Source organism: Belonocnema kinseyi, chromosome 6 (genome assembly GCF_010883055.1).
Source record: "Belonocnema kinseyi isolate 2016_QV_RU_SX_M_011 chromosome 6, B_treatae_v1, whole genome shotgun sequence".
Classification (NCBI taxonomy): domain Eukaryota; kingdom Metazoa; phylum Arthropoda; class Insecta; order Hymenoptera; family Cynipidae; genus Belonocnema; species Belonocnema kinseyi.
This window is the reverse complement of record NC_046662.1, coordinates 104364178-104369765: the sequence shown is the minus strand read 5'-3', so window position 1 is coordinate 104369765 and position 5588 is coordinate 104364178. Positions and strand designations below refer to the sequence as shown.

Below are 5588 nucleotides of genomic sequence, written 5' to 3'. Positions count from 1 at the left end.
TCCTCTTCCGACATTGTTTGGAATTTTCAGGTACTTTGAAAAATTGAAAGCACTCAACTTTACTTAACAATTTTCAGAAACCAATTTGTAAATAAATGTTTAGAACTCCATCAGAGATTTTGATTCAAGTACAAAACAAACGGAACGTCACGGAACGTGGAAGTGGAACGACAACGTCCGTGAAGAGACATTAAGTCGACTTCACTCGGCCATCATTTATATCACTATCTGGTGATTTGACGTTTTACGCTTTGCCGTCCAGTTTGACGCCGCCATTGGACGCCACCCTAACCAGTTGATCTTTTATGAATTTTGATTTTATTGAGTTGGCGCGATTCTCTGCTCAGAATTTTATTTGCAAAAGGACTTAATACAGAATATAAACATCACTTATTTTAAAACATTGTGAATCAATGGACAGGTTTTCTATTAAGGTCAGGTAATAAAAATATTATATACTTGAATACAAAAATTAAACTTCAAAAATGTCATAAACATACTGTCATTAATAAAAGGAACACTGTGCAATCTTTCCTTGTACCATGAACAGATCGAAGTCCCGCTAAAACGGCGAAAAATGAGGAACTTTCTCTAGTGGATCTCTAGACTTGGTAGTAAGCGGAGCCCTCGTATAGCGGCAAAATATAAATTTCATAATTTTTTTTTCCTTTAAAATTTGTGGGAATAACCGAGTAACTGGCGCTACTACATGTAATCTTGAAAAAGAGACACATAAGTATAATTAAAGTTCATTTTTAACAGAATTTCAGGATACACGTGGTTTTTCTTATATTTATTAGTTCAAAATCTCGGGGGAAAGTTTTTGTTTAATAAAAAATATTTGATTAAATATTTTTATTTACGTTAAACCTCATGCATCATGCCAGATGCCTTAACCTAAATCTGCAACGTATTATTAACTATTGGAAATACTGCGTGAATATTTCAAATTAAATTTGATTTTAATACATTCTTACATTAAATATATAGAAATCAATTTGTGAATATTTTTAGAAATTATCAATTACACGTTTAATCAATACTCAAATTTTTGAATTATTCCTTCTCTTCTCACAGACAGTTATGATGATGCTCGCGACATTGAGAAAAATTCACAGAACATTTCACCTTCTGACGATCAACTGCAGTTGCCCTAGTGGAAATTTACAACTGGCACGATACCGCGCCAGAACCGCACAAAGACATTTTGATGTTGGCGCGATACTGGCACAAAGTAGGCACCAATGCTGGATTGATACTGGCAAACTTCCAAAAGATGACCTCAAACTTTCAAAATATGACCTGGTACAGTACTGACAGTCAGTACCGGACCAATGCTGATTTAATATTGGCATAGTCACAATATATGCATGGCATAAATATAGGCATTATACTGGTATTAAATCGTCATGGGTCTGACATAATACTGGCACAGTATCAATCTAGTGTTGGCAAAACAACTACTTGTCGTTAAAGCTAGTCTTCATGATACTGGCGTTACACTGGCGTAGCAACAATACAATATTGGCGAAATGATGGCTGTTAGTTGGTGTTAGGTCGTCATAGTAAAGATTTAATACTGGCCAAGTGACGGTCGAAGAACTGCATACACTTGACCTTAAGCTGGCGTGGAACTGACAGCGTTCATAGTTACAATTGGCTTAGTTTTGCGCCTGGACTAACTTAACATTGTTATTTATGGCGCATGGGACGCTCTAGCGCTGGCTTGGTACTGGTAAACTTCCGACACTTAGTACTGAGATATTATAGGCATAATACTATGCCATAGTAATAATCCAGCACTGGCATAATAGCGCACTTTTACCGACGTCATATCTCGTTGGGGTAATCGACAGCATTAGTTATTCAATCAATCTAGACTCGGGAAGAGTCCGGATGTTAAGCCATTTCGAGCACGGATACCACTCGGATGGGTGACCATCTGGGACGTACGACCAGGTTGTGTATTCAATGCTTTTAACTAATATAGAGTGAGGAGGGTTAGTTGCATAAGATCCGACTGAACTTGGGTGAAAGTTTTCTGAAATTTTCCTCTTCACTTCCCAAATGTCAAGGAAAATGCGAGTACTTCCAATAACGTTAGATGCATCTGCGTGTTATCACTAGCTCATCGAGGTTTTTAAATAAGAGGCATAGTACAATAGGCTTTGATGCAATGTTCCCAGACTTAAATATGCTAGCCTAAAATTACACTAATAATAATCGTTGTAATAGAAGACAAAAATGGATAATTATTGCAGAATTGGCTTTGAAAATTTTAATTATACAATCTGATAGAAAATAATTTTTAAAAATAATTTAGAAACGATATTTAAGACATGGTTACCCTTAGGTACATACATTTTTTCAAATAAGTAGTTTTTAAAGTAAGCGATAAAGTACGTGGAAACGGTGGCAATATTGAGCGTCTTTGTAACGCCTCTATTAAATCAGGGCGATAACAGCTTGCACTTCTTCCTTAATTTCTTCAACCTTCTTGTAGAAATCGCACTGAATGCTCCTCTCAAATCCCTTCAATTTTGAATCTAAGGCATGTAGCATCACCTTAATCTCATCTAAAATGTTTTATAAATATAAAAAATATTTACAATATATACACTACTGATGAAAATTATCTACACGCTTGCGGTTTTCGATCTGTAGCTAATGTGCCTTAATTTTTATGTTATTAACATGGGCTTTTTCGTCATAATACTGCAAATCGGGAAAAAATTCGAAATCTGAAAAGCCCAGTTTTAAGTTTTAATTACATTTACAGATCCTTGAAGGAAATAACTAAAGAAATTTCGAAAACAAATAGATATTCGACAGTTTTATTTTGTATTCAACTTTTGTATTCAGCTTCTAGTCTAAACGGAATTCTGCTATGAAATCTGCCGATTGACGTATCGAACATTCGATTGTTTCAATTAACCACTAACTTCACGTTTCAAGTTCAACAGAGAAAACTGCTCAAAGAAGCCCTTATCTATCAGAATTATCGCAGAAACACTTCTGCCAGTATACTCAGCATGTATCAATTCAACGCACGGCATAATGATCTAGCCGGTAGATAACCGGCAATTGACTTTTGTGTTTTGCCAGTGTTGAGCCCATACAGAGCCAATGCACGGAACAATGAGGCCGGTAGATAGCAAGTGGTTAAAGTTTGTACTCTACTAGTATTAAGTATGTACCGTGTCAAGGCACGACCTAATACTGTAGCCGTTAGATAACCGATTATCGAAGTTTTTACTTTGCTAGTATCGAATCTATACCGAACCAACACATGGCATAATGCTGTTGGCAGTTGATAAACGGCAATCAAAGTTTGTACTCTGCCAATGCTGAGCCTGTATCAAGCCAATGCACGGCATAATGATGTGGCTTGTAGATAACCGGCAGTTGATGTTTGTACTCTTCCAGTACTGAACCTGTGCCTATCCAATGCACGGCATAAGTACTGAAAGCTGGTTTTAACCATAATTCAGATTTCGGTACTGCGCCAGTACCAAACCGCTACTGTGCCGACACACGGGAAAACATTGTAGTCGGTACTTAAACAGTATACCAAATCAGTATCTCGCCAATACTAACCCCGTAAATTACCAATGCTTGACGTGGTACTGAGTTTCGGTACTGGCATAACGCCTGCTTCAAAACTGGCACGTAACTGCGCCTGTTGTAAGAATCGGCACAATATTATATTTTCTTATAGGGTGATAACTCCTAATTTTCTACACCAAAAAAGAGTGGCTAAAAGAACACAATTTCCAGGTTTTGTGGATGATAAAGAAGTGTGTGGTACGTAATATATAACATAATACTTAAATAAGTATTACAACAACTTCAATTTCTCTTTTTTCAGGATTCGTGAAAAACCTTAAATTTGCCAGTGTCGATTAAATGGACTGATCCACATCCTAATATATAAAAGGCTCTCAAACAAGTAACGTCAACAATTTAAATAGAATATTTTTATGTAATTTGCGAAGTGAGAATTACTGTATATTTATATATTTCAGATAATCGAGAGCATGAAACCCGTCAGAAAAATGATGTGATTCTAAAAAAGATCTACAACGCCCTCCCATAGAGGACTTGAAAGAAGAAATTTCACTCTCATTAAAAGAGAACGCTCGAAAGGCTGTAGGATCCCAGATCCCGTGAATCAATACACAATTCTTGTGAGTTTTATATTTAATGTCTCAGGGTGCTTAGTGGAGTATAGAAGTCACTTTTGAAATTTTACATCGGAAATAAATAATTATGTTTTCTATGTCCTGTAGATAAAAACCAAGAAGATTTTTTAAAAAACCACATCTCAAAAGTGCTGAAAGCTGTTCGGTTCGAATGAAATAGTAAGTTCATTTTATTTAAAAACTGTTTGCAAGCGTCAAATGGTATTAGGATGATTTTATAATGAGTTATTTTTAAAAAAAAATTACTTTTCATATTTCGGAAGAGTAATTTCTGTTGCAGGCATATGGCACCCTGATATTGGTGCTTCATTAACACTTTCTTTTTACTGTGAGCTTTTCAGGATTCTGGTTATTTTGGCGAGGGCGAAAGTGACTGAAATCGAAAATCATGGTGAGTTATTTAAATATCAAATATTGGAATGTGACAACAGTTTGTGTAATTATTTATTTATCTTTATACTAAAAACCATGAACGTATGGCACAGAAGTTAGTCAAATATACATTTGTCTTACTTAAGAAATATCGAACCGTATATTGATATAGTTTTTTACATTCTGACAATGTGTATTTGATAATATATTAGAATTGAGTGTACCCGCTGGACCAGGAAATGACCGGGATTTTTGGTGAACTTGAATAACCAGAATTTTTGTATTGACCTTGAATTTTGAAAACTTTTGTTAAAAATTATTTTAATGGTACGAAAGTTTTCCAGTAGGGTTCAGTTAAAATATTTCTGATGTTTCATTAAATTTAAAATCTAAAAAAAATAATATTAGTCATATTTAAATCTATTTTAGATGGGTCACGTCAAACATTACTTCAAAGACTGTTTCCATGATGAGAAAAAAATTATTTATTTTTAATATACATTTTTCCTTTCAGGTCCTTTTAACTCTCCATCAGGCGCCTGTATATCGGAGAATTTGTCGGGCTTCTCAGTAGCTGCCTATTTTAGACAATTCATTCCGATTAGGAAAAAATTTGTTTGGGATTTTTTTTTTAAGTAAAATTTTGGAATTTCGATAGTAAAATCGATGTGCAATACTAGTCTCATTTACGTTTCGAATCAATATTTTTTTTTAAAAATGAAACTTCTTTCTGTTTCTTTTTGGTTGAAGATTCATCATTTTAGTGAAAAATTCATTGTTAAAAATTTTATTATTTTTCTTAAAACTTCATTATTTTGTTTGCATTTTAAATATTGTTTCTAAAAACCATATTTCTGGATAGAAAATTCCTCCTTTTGGCTTAAAAGTTAAACAGTCTTGTAAAAAATACGTCTTTTCTCATCGAAAATCCATCCTTTTGAATTGAAATTCAAACAGCCTTCTTAAAAAAATCTCTTTTTGGCTTAAAAATGTAAATATGTGGTCAAAGATTAA

At 34.3% G+C, this 5588-nt stretch overlaps 1 long non-coding RNA gene across 3 annotated transcripts; it reads left to right on the top strand.

Annotated features, from left to right (window-relative positions):
* Nucleotides 1-236: 236 nt before the first annotated feature.
* On the top strand, nt 237-5181 carry LOC117175665. 3 transcript variants are annotated; one of them, XR_004467473.1, is made up of 6 exons: nt 237-434; nt 3869-3949; nt 4026-4187; nt 4290-4361; nt 4544-4593; nt 5089-5181. It is a non-coding gene; the product is annotated as an uncharacterized LOC117175665 (long non-coding RNA). The 3 variants fall into 3 exon arrangements; XR_004467472.1 differs by having other exon boundaries at nt 237-439; XR_004467474.1 differs by lacking the exon at nt 237-434 and adding an exon at nt 3761-3804.
* The last annotated feature ends 407 nt before the right edge of the window (nt 5182-5588 follow it).